The sequence below is a fragment of the Erinaceus europaeus genome, chromosome 16 (assembly GCF_950295315.1).
Source record: "Erinaceus europaeus chromosome 16, mEriEur2.1, whole genome shotgun sequence".
Lineage (NCBI taxonomy): Eukaryota > Metazoa > Chordata > Mammalia > Eulipotyphla > Erinaceidae > Erinaceus > Erinaceus europaeus.
The window spans coordinates 45,765,712-45,784,407 of NC_080177.1; the positions used below are offsets into that span (position 1 = coordinate 45,765,712).

Genomic DNA, 18,696 nt, shown 5'->3' on the forward strand with positions numbered 1-18,696 from the left:
ACCAGACACAGAAGTAAATTACTTGGATGTTAGACCAGAAACTATCAAATGCTTAGAGGGAAATATTGGCAGAACTCCTTTCCATATAAATTTTAAAGACATCTTCACTGAAACAAATCCAGTTACAAAGAAGACTAAAAGAAAAATAAACCAATGGGACTGCATAAAATTAAATAGCTCCGCAAAGCAAAAGAAACCACTACCCAAACAAAAAGACCTCTTACAGAATGGAAGATCTTTACATGCCATACATCAGACAAGCGTCTAATAACCAAAATTTATAAAGAGCTCACCAAACTCAACAACAAGAAAACAAAAGATCCCATCCAAAAATGGGGAGAGGATATGAACAGAAAACTCACCATAGAAGAGATCCAAAAGGTCAAGAAACATATGAAAAAAATGCTCCAACTTTTTGATTGTCAGAGAAATTCAAGTAAAGGCAACAATGAGATACCACTTCACTCCTGTGAGAATGTCATACCTCAGAAAAGATAGCAGCAACAAAGCTGGAGAGGTTGTGGGGTCAAAGGAACCCTCCTGCACTGCTGGTGGGAATGTAAATTAGTTCGACCCTGTGGAGCGCAGTCTGGAACACTTTGAGAAGGCTAGAAATGGACCTACCCTATAATCCTATATCCTAGGGATATAGCCTAAGGAACCCAACACACCCATCCAAAAAGAGTTGTGTATACCTATGCTCATAGCAGCAAAATTTGTAATAGCCAAAACCTAGAAGCAAGCCAAGTATGCAACAACAGAAGAGTGGCTGAGCAAGTTGTGGTATACACAATGGAATACTACTCAGCTATTGAAAATTCAACTTCTTCACCCCATCCTGGATGGAGCTTGAAGAAATCATGTTAAGTCAGATAAATCAGAAAAATAAGGATGAATATGGGATGATTCCACTCATAGACAGAACTTGAAAAATAAGATCAGAAGAGAAAACACAAAGCAGAACTTGGACTGGAGTTGGTGTATTGTACCCAAGTAAAAGACTCTGGGGTGGGGGTGGGGGGAGGGTTCAGGTACTGGAACATGATGGCAGAGGACCTCGTGAGGGTTGTACTATTACATGGAAAATACAACGGGAAATGTTATGCATGTACAAACTACTGTATGTATTGTCGACTGTAAAACATTAATCCCTCAATAAAAAATAAAAATAAAATAAAATAATAAATAAAAAGTAGAAAAAAGAAAAGAATTAACCTGGTTGCAGGAGCAGAAAGAATACTTATTGACTTCTGCTGTGTCTTGGTCTGAACCTGGCCTATATCAGATGAAATTCTGGCTGCCTGACTGGGAGTATGGACCGACCAGTCAATGCCCATGTTCAGCGGGGAAGCAATTACAGAAGCCAGACCTTCTACCTTCTGCAACCCTCCATGCTCCCAGAGGGATAGAGAATGCGAAAGCTATCGGGGGAGGGGGTGGGATATGGAGATTGGGTGGTGGGAATTGTGTGGAGTTGTACCCCTCCTACCCTATGGTTTTGTTAATTAATCCTTTCTTAAATAAAAAAAATTTTTTTTTAATTAAAGTATCAATTATCAAAAAAAAAAAAAAGAAATTCTGGCTGCCTTATTTTCAAAACATACCAGCTTCCCTGGGACACTAGAACTTGGGCACTGGGCCCTGCCCAGTCACCCTTTGCACCTTTTTTTTTTTTTGGCCTCCAGGATTATTTCTGGGACTTGGTGCCTGCAATATGAATCCACTGCTCTGAAGACTAATTTTCCCCTTTGGTTGCCCTTGTTGTTTCATCATTGTTGTGGTTATCATTATTGTTGTTATTGATGTTGTTGCTGTTGTTGGATAGGACAGAGAGAGGGAAGACAGAGAGGGGGAAAGAAAGATAAGACACCTGCAGATCTGCTTCACTGCTTGTGAAGTGACACCCCTGTAGATGGGGAGCCAGGCGCTGGAACTGGGATCCTTATGCTGGTCCTTGAACTTCGTGCCATGTGCGCTTAACCCGTTGCGCTACTGTCCGACCCCCCAATTTTTTTTTTCTCATTTTGTACTTGCTACTCTCCTCTGCATGTTTATAGACTCATTCATACCAGTTTAGCCTAACTCAGATGACCTCTTTTTTTTTTTCCTGATCACATTACTAAATTAGAATCAGCTATGGGCTTGAGTCTTGGCTAAACTCTAAGACACATTACCATCTGTGAGGGCCTAGTGATAACTGGGATGTGCCCTTGGAAGAGCTCAATGCTACACCAACAGCAATGTGCTCTCCAGGAGTGTTTCTTTTCTCTCCTTTCCTTTCCTTTTCTTTCCTAAATAGAGGCAGAGACAGAGAGAGTGAAAAAGACTAAAACATCAAAGTTGCCTTAAATGCATTCGTGACTGGGTTTGAACCTGGGCCATGACAAAACAGCACACTATCCAAGTGAGTTCACCAGCCCTCTCCAGGAGTATTTCTTCTAGCTCCAAATATATGGAGTGGTATTTGTACAAACGACCAAGCAAAGTTATCAGGGCACAAATCTAATAAGAAGAATGGCAGTCAACAAAACTTTTCTTTTTTAGAACAAACTAATAATTCCACCCAGTTTTCTTTCCACACCATTTCTTCATAGTGAGACAAACCTTAGGTGGATCTTTAGTAATTAAACATTGCTTTGTGCTGCACTGTATGACAATATGATTTCTGAGTGAGACTAAGAACAGTAATTTAGGGTGTGGTAGACAGCATAATGGTCCTGAAAACAGACTTTCATGCCTGAGGCACAAAAGGTCCCAGGTTCAATCCCCCACACCACCATAAACCAGAGCTGAGCAATGCTCTGGCAAAACAAAACAAAACAAACAAACAAACAAACAAAAACTAGTAATTTATTCCCTGAAGAATAAAGAAAATAAGGAAAGAGCCATATGATTCCTAAATTTCAAACAGGTAACAGTTTGCTCAGTTCAATTCTTTCAAAATTCTTTTGTCAAATGAGTAAACAAGTTATTAAGTATAGAATTCTCGAAAATAAAATTCTAGAGAAACTAAAACCTGCTTAGCTGATTTTTACACAGAAACAATTCAAGTGTTTCAGATAATTTTTCAGTCCAGCCCAGGAGTGACAAGAAAGGTGTAGGACCCTTTGACAATGGCAATGCTTAGCAAGGGGGTATCCCAGAAGCCAACCACTATGAAATGTTTCTGGATGAGAGGCAGTTCCTTTATTTTTGTCTTCATGATTCCCACCCTAAAGAGAACTCTCAGGATTGTGTGTTAGCATAGCCAGATGAGTGCACATTTACCGTATGCAAAGACCACATTCAAACCCCCATTCCCAATCTGCAGAGGGCAAGCTTCAAGAGCAGTGAAATAGTGCTGCAGGTATCACTCTCTCTCTCTCTCTCTCTCTCTCTCCCTATCTCCCCTTCCCATTTCAATTTCTCTCTGTCCTATCAAATAAAAAAAAAAGGTCTTAGGAAAAGGTAGATTCAGCATGACAGGCTCTAAATCTCAGGGATAATACTGGTGATAAAAAAAAAAAAAAAAAGGAGGAAGGTAGGAGAGAAAAAGAGAACCCTCACTGGGTTTTATACACTACACCCTAGAGAAATGCATCATTGATCCCATTCCCTAAAAGACAGGGAGAGAAGGAAGAGGAGTGAGAGGGAAAGGTCCACATTTCTAACAGTTCAATAGCAAGAAAAAAAAGTATTCACTACTCCAGTCATTCTGGAAGTAGTGCTAGAGTAAATACAACCAAGCAAGCACGGCACTACTACACTGAGACAGATACTCCCACAGGTGGAAAGGATTTCACAGTCATGTAGGAGGTGATGAGCAGAAGGAAGCATAAATCATAGAATTATTGTACTTCAGAAACAACTATACTGTAACCAAAGAGCTGATAATTGAGCAGTGAGCAGTCTACCTTTTCTGCATTACAATTATTGGCTCAAGTACAAAAGTAAAACTTCTAGGTTTTCTTTCCCAGCACTCATATATTTCCAGAAAATGGGAACCTTTTCATTAAGAATAAGACACTGGATTGAAGAAAGTATTTTACTTTCATGATATTTTTATCATTATGTGTCCATTCATCATCTTTGTATGAGAAACTATTGCTAGCTATTTCTTTAAAACTATAATGAGAGAAGGAAATTATAAAGAGAGAGAGATGGAGCGCAAAAGGCCAAGCACTGGTGTACCCAGTTGAATGTACATATCAACATGAGCAAGAACTGAAGTTCAAGTTCCTGGTCCCCACCTGCGGGGGGAAGCTTTATGAATAATGAGTCAGTGTTGCAGGTTGCAGGTCTCTCTCTCTCTCTCTCTCCTCCCTCCTCTCCCTTCCCTCTTGATTCTCTTTGTCTTTATCTAATAATTAATAAATTATTGTCAGAAAAGTCATGACATATTTCTCTGTGTTTTTCAATAAAGAAAGTAAGCAAAACTCTAAAATGTGACAAAAGGAACTGATGAGAATGGCATATTTAACTTTGTTGTTGTTGTTGTCAACCAACCTTAAACAAGGACCTTCATGTATTAAATACCAGGCCAGTTGCTTCATGAACACAAGAAGATGGTATAATAGTTTATATATCCCCAAGGCATTTTGGTTGCGATCTCATACAAAAACATTAACTCTATTACACTACTTCATCATGCAGGGCCCTATCGAGGGAATCCTTGGATTCCCACACAAATATGATGGGTCTACTAGACCTGTAATGGATCCCTCTCTATACTACCACTGATCACTCCCATCAGGAACGTCATCATTAGCCCTATTTGGGCCTTGCCTGGATCTTACCCTCACCAGAAAGCAGCTATAGTAGGGAGTGCCCCAGTCTCTGAGGGGAGGCTGGGGTGTTCAGCCCTGCCACTCCAGGAGGACTGGTCCTGAAATGAGTGCAGCCTGCAGTGTTCCCAGCTGTGACTATGAGCTGCGAGCTCAGACCAGTAGGGACTCAGAGGTTACACAGGCTCTGGTGCTAAGTATAAGTATATACATAGATCCTGGGTTGGGTAGATGGAGGTAAATAGTTGATTCTTAAATTTTTATTTATTTTATTTTCATTATTGGATAGGCACAGAGGGAACTTGAGAGGGGAAGGGGAGATAGAGGAGGGAAAGACAGAGAGACATCTGCAGCCCTGCTTCACTTCACCACTTGTGAATCTTTCCCCCTTCAGGTGGGGATCAAGGGCTTGAACCTGGGTCCTTGCACACTGTAATGTGTACACTTAACCAGGTGCACCACCACCTGGCCCTTAACTAGTTAATTTTATTCACAGAATAAAATCAAGAATGGTAGCTACTTTCACCCAAATCCAACTTTCTAACTCTTTTCTCTACTCTGACACCATTTTCTCAGACAGTATTTCTATCCAACTCCATGTTAAGCTATCAAACTGAAGAAAAACAACCATAATTGTGGGACCCTAGAAACATGCCTAAAATGGACTTCCTAGCTCCCTTCCACCCTAAGATCCCTAATCTCATCTGCTCTATTGCTAATGTTTGGTTCCTTTCATTAATCATTTTGTCTCGATTTATATCCTGCTACCTTCCAGACACCAAGTTGCAGACTATTATGATTCCATCCTAACTTCTCTGGGAGACAACCTTACCAAAGTGTCCTGGAACCTCACCTCTCCAGAGCGGTATTTACCCCACTAGAAAAAGAGAAACAGCTGGGGGTATGGGTCGACATGCCAATGCCCATGTCCATTGAAGAAACAGTTACAGAGGTAAAACTCCTATCTTCTGCACCCCAAAACCAATTTTCATCCGTACTTCCAGTGGGAGAGAAGTAATAAGAGGAAAGGAATAATAGGGCTCTGAACTCCAGCAGAGAGAGAGAGGGAAAAGGGAGGAACATTTGGCTATAGGAACAGGGTTATGTGTGGTATGTGTGGCTTGAAGAGGAAGAAAGAACGGAACCTGGAAAAAAAGGGGAGAAATTATGTACAAATGTAGACAGATAGTTGTAGAGATGACAGTTAGTCTTTGTGTGCAAACCTAGGAGAACTGCTGTGGCTTGCAATGGAGGGATTGGGGATTCAGAACTCTGGTGGTGGGAAGGGTATGGAATTATACCCCTGTTGACATGTAACTTTGTAAATCACTAGTAAATGTTTTTTAAAAAGAAAAAAAAATCATGAACTCAAAGTGTGTGCTGCTATGTTCATTGCAGCATTTTTTTTTTTGTTTACAATAGCCAGGAGTCAGAAAACGAGTTTAAATGTTCATTGAGAGATGACTGGATAAAAAGGTGGTGTATATACACAATGCAGAGTTACATAGGAACAAAGATGAAATCTTTCCCTTCTCAACAAAATGAATTACCTAGAAGGTATAATGCTTAGTGAAGAAAAAAAAAAAAAGAAGAAGAAATGAACCCACCTTCTCCAACCCATCCTGGATGAAGCTAGAAGGAATTATGTCAAGTGAGATAAGTCAGAAAGAGAAAGAGGAGTATAGGATGACGCCACTCATAAACAGAAGTTGAGAAAGAAAAATAGAAGTAGAAACGCAAAGCAGAAATTGACTGAGTTTGGAGTATGGCACCAAAGTAAGAAAGCAGAAGTACACTAGAGTTTGCAGTGAGTACCTCCCTAACACTTCCTCTCCACTATCCCAAGCTTTGGGTCCATGATTGCTCAACAATTTGTTTGGCTTTGTATGTTAACTCTCTTTTCAGTCACCAGGTTCCAGATGCCATCAGGATGCTGGCCAGGCTTCCCTGGATTGAAGACCCCACCAATGTGTCCTGGAGCTCAGCTTCCCCAGAGACACATCCTACTAGGGAAAGAGAGAGGCAGACTGGGAGTATGGACCGACCAGTCAACGCCCATGTTCAGCAGGGAAGCAATTACAGAAGCCAGACCTTCTACCTTCTGCAACCCTCAATGACCCTGGGTCCATGCTCCCAGAAGGATAGAGAATGGGAAAGCTATCAGGGGAGGGGGTGGGATATGGAGATTGGGCGGTGGGAATTGTGTGGAGTTGTACCCCTCCTACCCTATGGTTTTGTTAATTAATCCTTTCTTAAATAAAAAAAAAATTTAAAAAAAAAGACTCTGGAGTGGGTGGGGAGGAGAACACAGGTCCAAAGAGGATGACAGAGGACATAGAGGGGTTGTATTGTTATATGGAAAACTGGGGAATGTTATGCATGTACAAACTACTGTATTTACTGTCGAATGTAAAACATTAATTCCCAAATAAAGAAATTTAAAAAAATCTCTGTGGGGAGGATAGATTTTCAGTTCCACTGTAGGGGGTAGGGAGTAGGGACACAGACCTTTGGTGGTGGGAATGGTGTTAATATACACTCCCGTTAACTTAATAGTCTTACAAATCACTATTTAAATATGTGTGGGGGGAAAATAGATTGAATATCTCAAACTTTTTGATGCACAGACCCAAGTTCTGAAAATATATTCAGGTTTCAAACCTAATTGAATTTTAACAGTGGGCTTAAATTGTTAATGCATTTCTAATAATGACTTTTTAAAAATATATACTATGGGAGTCAGGCAGTAGCACAGCGGGTTAAGTGCATGTGGCACAAAGCGCAAGGACCGGCTAAAGGATCCCGGTTAGAGCCCCCAGCTCCCCACCTGCAGGGGAGTTGCTTCACAAGCGGTGAAGCAGGTCTACAGGTGTCTATCTTTCTCTCCCCCTGTCTTCCCCTCATTTCTCCACTTCTCTCTGTCCTATCTAACAACAACAACATCAATACCAACAACAATAACTACAACAACAATAAAAAGACAACAAAGGTAACAAAAGGGAAAATAAAAATGTATATTACATTACCTATAATCTTTGACCAGGGAGAACAGAAATATCTAGTCTTATCAGTATATAAGATACAGTTATTTGTAAATAGCATTAAATGACATAAATCATGGTAAGTTCTTTTATGGTACAGTAATTTTCAAAATAAACCAAACTCCCAAATAACTTGGTTATAACAATATCTATTGCCTTCTCAAATTCTAAGACAGTAAGAACACTCCCCATTCTCTATAAACCCATATTTCTCCCAGTCCTGGAACCTCTGGGGTGTGGCTCATTTTCCTTCATGCTTCTCTGGATCCATATCATTTGATACTTTACCTTAAAGAAAAGTGCACAATAGTTTTCAGTGAGCAATAAATGCAGCAAGCAAGTAGAAAGATGTAAGAAGGAAAAAAAAAAAAGACACCATAAAGTATTTAATCAAATGGTTTCTACTTGGACCTAGCTACCCTCCTTACCTACTTCCTATTTCACTTCCCTCAATCACTCAAACACTAACCTTGTCAGATAAAGTAAGGACTACAAAAGCTGGATAAGGGCAAGAGATCAGCATACTTTAATGATGACTCTTTCAGTCACTACCAGCCCACCCATCATCCAGGGCCCTAGTCAGGGAATCCTGATGGATGATGGGTCTAGACCTCTAACATATCCCTCTCTCCACCACTGCTGGTCATCTCCCTCAGGAACAGTATCATAAGCCCTCTTGTGGGCCTCTATATGACCTTGCCCTCAATGTGGAACAGCAATGGGAACTGCCTCACTCTCTGAAGGTAGGCTGGGTCAACATACTCTGCCACTCAAGGAAGAAGAGTCCTGAACTTAGTGCAGCCTAGAATGTTCCTAGTTATGACTACAGAATGCGAGCTCAGACCTACAGGGATGAAGAGGTTATACAAGCTCCTGTGCTGAATATGGGCCCCAGATCAAATTGATGAGGTTTACAGCTAACAATATTTATATACTTTCCCCATATTTGGGAGCTACTCTCTTCCCTGATCCAGCTTTCTAGGCCTTTTTCCAACTATGACACCATCTCCCCAGACAATAACTTGGGCCTACTTGCATTTTAGATGTCAGGATCAGGCAAACAATAGTAAAGTCATGGGCCCCTTGAAATAGACTTAAAATAGTCTACTTTAAGTCTATTCCAAGACTAGTATGCTATCTTTTTCCAAAACAGAGACCCCAAATCTTCATCTGCAATATTCTTGCCTTTAGGTTCATGATTAGTCAACAATTTGTTCTGCTTTATATCTTAACTCTTTTTCAGCCACCAGGTTCCAGATGGTACCATAATGCCAACCTGACTTCCCTGGGCAGATGACCCCACCAGTATGTCCTGGAACCCCACCTCCCCAGATCCCTGTCCCACTAGGGAAAGAGAGAGACAGGCTAGGAGTATGAATGGACCTGCCAATGTCCATATTCAGTAGGGAAGCAATTACAGAGGCCAGACCTCTCACTCCCAGAGGGATAAAGAATAGGAAAGGTTTCAAGGGAGGGGATGGGATATAGAGTTCTGGTGGTAGAAATTGTGTGGAACTGTACCCCTCTTGGACCTCTATGGTCCTGTCATTATTTCCATTTTATAAATAAAAATTTAAAATAATATAAAAGAAGAAATGGGGAAAGGAGGCCCTTTTGTTCCTCCAAGAATCAAGAATTTCACAAATCTTCTGTGATTGGATACTTGGAAGAGCCTCCATAAGGGGAGGCACCAACACAGAGAAGGTGACTGGAAGGGAAGAAGGTCAGAATCTGGGTCTGTCGTGCTGCCACTGAGCCCCTGCATTAGCCAACCCTACAACTAAGCTCCTTCTGGTCTTATTATATAGAACAATAAATCCTCCTATTGTTAAAGCCTATTTGAATCAGAGTTTCTGTGATTCCACATTGACTGTGGTTCAATATTTATGAAGAACTAGCTTTCCCTCTTCTTGTGATTCATCAATTTTATTAGCAACTAACCTTCATATGGGTGAATGAACTTGACCTGTGTGTTCCTCAAATGTAATGTCTTAGTTTCTCAGAATCAGCATCTATAATGAACATAACATTTTAGCATATTTTTGTTTTGTTTTTCTTATTATATTTATTTTTTGGATAGAAACAGCCAGAAATTGAGAGGGAAGGGGGTGATAGAGAGGGAAAGAGACAGACACCCACAGTCCTGCCTCATCACTCATGAAGCCTTCCCCCTGCAGGTGGGAACTGCGGGCTTGAACCTGGGTCCTTGTTTACTGTAACATGTGTGCTCAATATTTTTGTTTTAAGTGCATTATGCAGTAGTAGACCCACATGCTGACAGAGATACTTCAGGTAAAACTCTTTGCTGCCTCAGTAAGTGAATTCTATTCAAAGAAGCAGTTGGGACATGGGACTCAGAAAGAAGCTTGATTGTGTGCTACTTGCCACTTTGCAGCACAAATATTTGCTTTCAGCTAGAATAGCAGCCTCATATTAATTAGAAAGAGAATTTCTGATTTGATTTACAGAGTACTAGATAAGAAATACTCCATATTCCTGACTAAAAAGTTAGGGTAGGAAAGGGGGGAGTGACATCACTTATACAAGAACAGCTCAGAAATGACATTACATTTCTTATAAAGCTTGAAGGAGTTACAGAAAACAGTGACACCAAATATACATACATATATATTTGACAGGCGACAGCCTTTCAGCACCTCTATTTTATTCCCCCCTCATTAATTTTAAATGTTAGTGGTGAGAATATATATGTGTTTATATTTACTTTTATTTCCCTCCCACCCCATTTAGTGACCCCTTTCCCTTCACCTGTTTGAGCAAAAGACAGGTTTTGTTCTCATGTCTCAAAGGAGGTTGTGAAAGGACATAAAATACCAGTTGCCTAAGAGATATTCTGGATTTCTGTTTTCAAAAAGCCTAAACCATCAACTAAATTGGGGTGGGGGAGGGAAGGGTCCCTAAAGGAAACATGATGTGGAATGTTCATCAGATTAAAACATTCCTACAGGTAGGAATGTGGGACATGGGTCTATGGGTTCCTCAAGCACCAGTAACTAGAGCTATCACCATAATAATGTCCTAAGGCAGTGGCCAAATCTTCAGAGGTTGGTTTTATGATATAACTAGGGAGAGAGAATCCAGAGAGGTAGCCTGGCCATAGTTCCCTGTGCTTCAAATGCCACTGAGGAAAAACAAAACCAGAAGGTTGAAAGGGATTGCACTGGTCAGGATAATGGGTGTCTCAGCAGTGACTAATACAGTCCAATGACTGATGATCAGAGCTTCCCCATTCACCCTCCCACATACCTATATCTTGGTATTATAAGATTCTGAGCTGTCAGATGATCCTTAAGGTAAAGGGACTCTGGGAGCAGCTAAGTATGCCTGCAGATACATTTCCTTCTTGTTATATAGAAGGTGAAGTTGAAAGCAAGTTGATTTTTTTTTAAATCAGTGATTTATTATTTCAGAGAATTGCCCAGTTTTGGATTATGGTGGTACCTATAATTGAACCTGGGATCTCAGAGTCTCAGACAGGAAGGTCTTTTGCCTAACCACTATGTTCTGTCCCCACTAAGAGTAAGTTGATTTGGACACGTGAAAAAACTCAGTGTCTTTGTCATTGGCAAACTTGTGACTATTTAGAGCCTATACCCAATAACATTTTGTTTTATCTATTCATTTATTGAAGAAAGACAGAGAAACTGAGATGAAAGGGTAGAAAGATACCTGTAGCGCTGCTTCATTGCTTGTGAAGTCCCCCCTGCAAAATGGGGAGCCAGAAGGTTGAACCCAGGTCCTTGAGCATGGTAACATGTGCTCAACAGAGTATACCACCATCTGCCCACCCCCGCAATAACATTTTTACCTTAAAGTAGTTGTGTCTAGCTTGGAGCCATATTTGCTGCCAGGTCACTCTAAGTAGTAAACAACTATCAGTGCTGGAAACACCTCTTTAGATTTGAGGACAAGAATATAAGATAGCCCAGCTGAATTCTTGGTTGTAAGCAATAGGAACCAGGCCTGGCAAATTTTATGTAAACTGGAATGTATTGGAAAGATGCTGACTAGTTTATAGGGTGGGTAGAAAGGCTGGAGAACAAGGTTAAAAAACTTTACTGGAGACTCAGAGAGGATGTGCAGACTGAACCACAGACAAGGCTAGGCCACAGAACAGTCTGCTGCTTCCAGTAACTGACTGCTGCCCACAGGATATCCCCACAAATGGCTTCTGAATGGTCCTTACATCTTTGCTTCAGGCTCTTGATATTCAAAGTCCCAAAGAGAAGGGTCTGACCAGATGAACCTGGGTCCTATGCCATATTTTAGATGTCTGTGATAAGGAGCAAAGCAATCACCCCAACACATTGGAGAGCACTGGACCTCCCCAATACTGCCCACAGTGGAAGCTTTCTTCCAGACTGGAAAGGGGGTTGCTGAGCAGAAAATTAAGTAGATAAGTGTCCACCATGTCACAACTGCTGAAGAACAAGAGATGGATATGGTTGGGAAAACCCCCAGCTTTAAATGAACTATTTTGGAAAGCATTTGTTTATTTCCTGGAATCAAGGCCTATAAAAACTTTTACACAGACTCATACTTTCACTACCAGATCAATTTGTAACCCATGACTCTGATTCTTGCTGATGTACTTGGGACTGCTCATTGGTTCTACATTATTTCTTCTGTTGATTTTCAATTCCTGTAGAAGTGTCATGGGCTCCAGGACCACAACACTTGCTGAGCACCTAAGTTAAGCACAAATCTCTCACTTATTTACATACTTTTTTTTCCATTAAGGTTATCACTGGGGCTCAGGTGCTGGCACCTCTAATCCCCTGCTCCTGGTGGTCAGTCTCTCTTTCTCTCCCTCTCCCTCTTCCTCTCTCTCTTCCTTCCTGTCTCTCTTTTATTTGATAGGGCATAGAGGAATTAAAAGGGAGAGGGAGACAAGGAAGAGAAGGTAGAGAGGGAGAAAGAGTGGCTCCTGCATCACTGCTCCACCACTCATGAAGCTTCCCCCTGCAGATGGGGTTGGAAGTTTGAAACCAGGTCCTCACACATTGTAACATGTGAACTCCACCAGGTACATCACTGCCTGGACCCCATCTCTCACCTCTTAGCTCCACCCTGATGTGCATGGGTCGTAATGGCTTCCTGATGAAGAGGGAAGATAGGCTTAAAGACTATCAGTTTACAAGGTTCTTTTTATCTCCCTATTTACAGGCAGAACTGAATTCTCAGAAAAATGAGAATATGGCTATATTTTATTATTATTATTGAATAGAGACAGAGATAAAGTAAGGGGGGGAGACAGGAAGATAGACAGAGAAACACCTGAAGCATTGCTTCACCAGTCTTGAAGTTTTCCTCCTACAGGTAGGGACCAGGGAATTGAACCCAGATCCTTGAGCACTGTAATTTGTGCACTTAACCAGGTGTGCCACCACCTGGTCCTTGGCCTGTTTTTTTTTTCTTCAGAAGTGGGAAAACACAAGCCTTGATATATACAACAGTAAATAAGACACAATCTGTGTTTGCAAATTCAATAGAAAACAGAACACTTGAGAAAAACAGGGAAAAGATCTTCATAGATTGCCTCCGATGTCTGTCATTTGCCCAGAGAAAGGAGATGATGTGACAGTTGCTGTAGACATACATTTCCACATCTATGACAGCTCCTGACTGCTTCTTCAGCTCCAGGCAATGAGAGTGAGCAGACAGACCCCATGCTATAGGCCTGTCTCTCTGCTGAGGCAGGAGAGGTATCCTCTCTGATACTTGATAGCACTGGAGAAAAAAGGACTCAATACCTATATCTGACACACACAAAAAAATCTCTTTTATTTTTTAATTTTTTCATTTTCACTTTTCCTAGCAGTCCCTCAGGATCTGGATATGACAGAAGAGACACACCCTCTGGAAAAGGAAACGCTAAATGAGGCCTAGAGGCACACTCAAACCTACAGATGTATGACAGTGAGCTACAAAGTCTTACAAAGTAAACCATAGACGGCCAATGCTTAACAACATGTTCATTACCTAGTTTTATTATTTTTTAAAGATTTATTTATTAATATTTATTTATATTAATTTACTAATATGAGAGAGATGCTGGGATGCATTGGATCGACCTTCTCGTGGTGCATCCCGTGAGTACCCATTCATTGGGGAAACTGACGATCCTTCCTAGCCGACTGAATCCACATGGATCCCAGTCACTTTCAAAGCCAGCAACAAGCAGCTCCTGACAGCTTTCAACCTGACCTGTTGACTGGCTATGGAAGAAGGGCAAACGCTAGAAGAAGAAGAAGAAGAAGAAGAAGAGAGAGAGAGAGAGCAAGGAAGATCCAGAGCATCACTCTGGTACATGTGATGTCAGGGACTAAACTCAGGACTTCATTCTTTATAATTTTTTTTTTATTAGATAGGACAGAGAAACTGAGAGAGGATGGGGAGAGAGAGAGGAAAAAAGAGAGAGGGAGAAAGAAATGCAGACCTGCTTCACTGCTCATGAATAGGACCCCCTGAAAGTGGGGGTGGGGGCTTGAACCTGGGTCCTAGTACTTGGTAATATGTGCCCTTAACTGGGTGCGCTACCATCCAGCCCCATAACTTCATACTTCAGAGCCCAATGCTCTAGCCACTGCACCACCTCACACACTGCTAGCTAGTTTTTCGTTAAAAAGTTGGAGGCCAACTGGGATCAGGCAGTGATGCACCTGGTAGACTATACATACATATAACCATGTGCAAAGAGCTGGGTTCAAGCCCTGGATCCCCAGCTGCAGGGGAGAAGCTTCACAAGTGATGGGACAGTGCTACAGGTCTCTGTCTCTGTCTCTCTCTCTCTCTCTGGAAAAAAAAAAGTCATCAGGAGCAGCGGAGTCATCGTACAGGCACTGATGGGAGGGTGCCTGCTTTGCCATGTGTAAGACTCATCTTGGAACCTGGCCCCCACTTTACTAGGGGAGGCTTTGATGCTATAATGTCTTTCCTCTCTATGTAGCTATCTTCCTCTCCAAAATAAAGCCCTGCCAGGGCAATAACAAAATAAGTACATAAACAGATTAAATATATGGGAAATTTTAAGTAAAGACAAAATCTCTTTAGTGTTTCTTGTTCTAATTTCACTTCATTCTCTGTATTTAAGGGCCTTCATTTGACCAAAGAAAAGGTAAAGTGCAACCCCTAGGCTGTGCCATCTTCCACTGCCCTCAACCTGTGAGTAACTGTCCCAATTAACAGGACCTAGAGACCCAGGGCATCACTGGCCTCAAAGCTGGTGACTGGCCAACCATAAACAAGTTCCAGCTGGCCATACCTGTAGTTTTGAAAACTACTTTGTACCCAACCCTGAGGTGGGTGTGAAGCCTGGGCAAGAACGAACAGGCTTTTGCTGAATTCTGTAAATGTGTGGGGCAAGCCTGCTCTGGGCTCACTAAGACTCTGAAATGAGAAATACAGGGCAAAGACAAGAAGTTCTAAAGGGGAAGAAGACAAAAATATTTAAATCTAAGGGACTTAATGTGACACAGAACCTGTTCTCTTCCACCCTTCATGGCCAATCACTCTGCTAAAGAAGGAATTTTTGCATTACCTAGTAGCAAGTACACTGTTAGAACAGAAGAAGAAAGTGAAGCCACATGTTGTCTTATCAGAAGTGAAGCTGAAGGGGTGGGGGCAGATAGTGTAATAGTTATGTAAAGAGAATCTCATGCCTATAGCTCCAAAGTCTCAGGTTCAGTCCACTACACCACCATAAGCTAGAGCTGATCAGTGCTCGTCAAAAATTTTAAAAGGGGTGTACATAAATGTGGCACAGCTATATACAAGATGTTGGGTATTATACAGCAAACTCTAACAAAGGGACTTTTCAAAGTTAACCCAATTACCAAATAATGTGATGATAACAATAATTATCTATTATCTTCTTGAACCCTACGACAGCAGGAACCTCACATTTCCACTATAGAGCCTATATTTCCCCCAGTCCTGGAAACTTAGGGTGGGGCACACTTTCCTGCATGCTTCTCTCAATTCATATCAAATAATATTGCATCCGCTGATCCCAACCTAATCAATGCAACAAGTACCACCTCAGCATGCTTCACTTGAGACTGTGTCCAGAAACTTCAGGTGTGGAATGACAACCCTTCAGCTTCATTACTCGGGTGAGACCTTTCCTTTCATAGTATTCTTTAATTCCATTCCAGGCGGTTCACTTCCTAACAAAGTCCCAAAACCTAGATATAGACCAGGTTCCATGAGATAGAGCATATGTTCACAAGTATCCATAAACTAGGTAAAAGTACATACCTGAAAGCAGAAGTACACTAGATGAAAGCAGAAGTACACTAGAGTTTGCAGAGAGTACCCCCCAACTCTTCATCTCCACTATTCCAACCTTTGGGTCCATGATTGTTCAACAATTTGTTTGGCTTTGTATGTTAACTCTCTTTTCAGCGACCAGGTTCCAGATGCCAGCATGATGCCGACCAGGCTTCCCTGGACAGGCAACCCCACCAATGTGTCCTGGAGCTCCGCTTCACCAGAGACCCACCCTAGCAGGGAAAGAGAGAGGAAGACTGAGAGTATGGATCGACCAGTCAACGCCCATGTTCAGCGGCGAAGCAATTACAGAAGCCAGACCTTCCACCTTTTCCAACCCACAATGACCCTGGGTCCATAATCCCAGAGGGACAAATAATGGGAAATCTATCAGGGAAGGGGATGGGATATGGAGATCTGGTGGTGAGAATTGTATGGAGTTGTACTCCTCCTATCCTACGGTTTTGTTAATGTTTTTTTTAAATAAGTAAATAAATTTAAAAAAATTAAAGGGGGGGCAGTAGTGTAGTAGTGCACCTGGTTAAGCACACAAAGGAAAAGGAAAAAAAAAAGAAAAAATGGCCAATGGGGGCAGTGGATTCATAGTACTATACTTAGGAAAATGTTGTGGAGTACTTCAATATTACATATTTTATTTATATTGGTTATATTACTTATAAATCCTACCTATATTTCAGATTTACTTATTCTTTTTTTAGTTTTTTGTTTGTTTAACACCAGAGCATTGCTCAGCTCTAGCTTATGGTGGTGCAGGGGATTGAACCCGGAATTTTGGAGCCTCAAGCATGAGAGTCTGTTTACATAACCTTTATGCTATCTACCCCAGCCTTTTTAGTTTTTATTGCCACCAGTGTCATCGCTAGGGCTCAGTGCTGGCACTATGAATCCACTGCTTCTGGTGGTCATTTTTTCCTTTTTTTTTTCTTTTCCTTTCTATTATAATTGATAGGACAAGAGAAAAATTAAAAGGGGAGGAGAGATAGAGAGGGAGAAAGATAGACATCTGCAGACCTATTTCACCACTTATGAAGCCTTCCCAGTGTAGAGAGGAGGCTTGAACCTCAATCTTTCAATCTTTGTACATAATAACATGTGTGCTTAACCGGGTGCACTACCACCTGCACCTCCCCTTTAAAATTTTTTTTTTAATTTTTTATTTATAAAAAGGAACATTGACCAAATGATAGGATAAGAGGGGTACAACTTCACACAATTCCCACCACCAGAACTCTGTATCCCATCCCCTCCCCTGATAGCTTTCCCATTCTTCAACCCTCTGGGAGTTATGGGCCCAAGATCATTGTGGGATGCAGAAGGTTGAAGGTCTGACTTCTGTAATTGCTTCCCCGCTAAACATGGGCATTGACAGGTCGATCCATACTCCCAGCCTGTCTCTTTCTTTTCCTAGTGGGGAAGGGCTCTGCGGAAGCAGAGATCCAGGACACATTGGTGGGGTTGTCTGCCCAGGGAAGTCTGGTCGGCATCATGCTAGCATCTGGAACCTGGTGGCTAAGAAGAGAGTTAACATACAAAGCCAAACAAATTGTTGACCAATCATGGACCTAAAGCCTGGAATAGTACAGGTGAAGAGTTGGGGGGGGCCCTCTGTTTTATAGATAGCTAGTAGGCATATTTTAGTTATATTCCAAAGGGCCTGTGGCTATACTAGTGTTTTTTTGTTTTTTGTTATTGTTGTTTGTTTATTTGTTTTTTGCTTGAGCCAGAAATCTGATATGCAGGTGGATCCTAATTATTGTCTGGGGAGATGATGTCATGGCTGGCAGAAGGAACAGAAAGCTGGATCAGGGAAGAGAGTAGCTCCCAAATATGGGAAAGGTGTATAAATATTTTTTATTGTAAACCCCATTGATTTGATGTGATCTGGGGCCCATATTCAGCTTAAGAGCCTATATGACCTCTGCACTGGTCAGCTCTGGCTTATGGTGGTGCACTGGACTAAAGCTGAGACTTTGGAGCTGCAGGCATGACAGTCAGTGACTGAAGTTCATGGAATGAGGATTTTATGTGACTCGTTTATTTCTTTCCGTTTCCTAGCTTCCATACTCACCCCATAATAAAAAGGTTTCTAGCTTATTATTACTCCAGGAGCACTAAAATATCTAAAAAAAAACTCCCTACGCCAAGGAGTTTCTGTACTATCTCCAAAGAAGATAGAACATTCTCAGTGAGTCAATTTATCAAGTGAGTTAAGGCATACAATTACTCAATCATCCATCTTTACATTAATCAGATCTATACAGAGCTACCTAGATTTATTCTATTAGACTTAAGTTGCACATCTGAAGACAAATCTTCAGCTGGTCAGAAATCCCCAGCATAAAGTGGGCTTGTTTACTAAGATTTTTTATTTGTTTTTAAGAGTGGAGGAGATAGCTTAATGGTTATGGAAAGAGACTTTAATGATTGAAGCTCCAAGGTCTCAGGTTCAGTCCCCCACATCACCATGAGCCAAAGCTTCTATTTAAATAAATAAATAAATAAACAAATAAATAATATGAGAAAAAGAAAGACCAGAGCACAGCTTACCATTGGCATATGCAGTTCCAGGGGTTGAACTT

At 41.3% G+C, this 18,696-nt stretch overlaps 1 long non-coding RNA gene across 1 annotated transcript; it reads left to right on the forward strand.

The window, feature by feature from the left end:
• Nucleotides 1-4,995: 4,995 nt before the first annotated feature.
• On the forward strand, nt 4,996-6,684 carry LOC132533345 (uncharacterized). Its single transcript, XR_009545221.1, has 3 exons — nt 4,996-5,715; nt 6,186-6,211; nt 6,353-6,684. It is a non-coding gene; the product is annotated as an uncharacterized LOC132533345 (long non-coding RNA).
• The last annotated feature ends 12,012 nt before the right edge of the window (nt 6,685-18,696 follow it).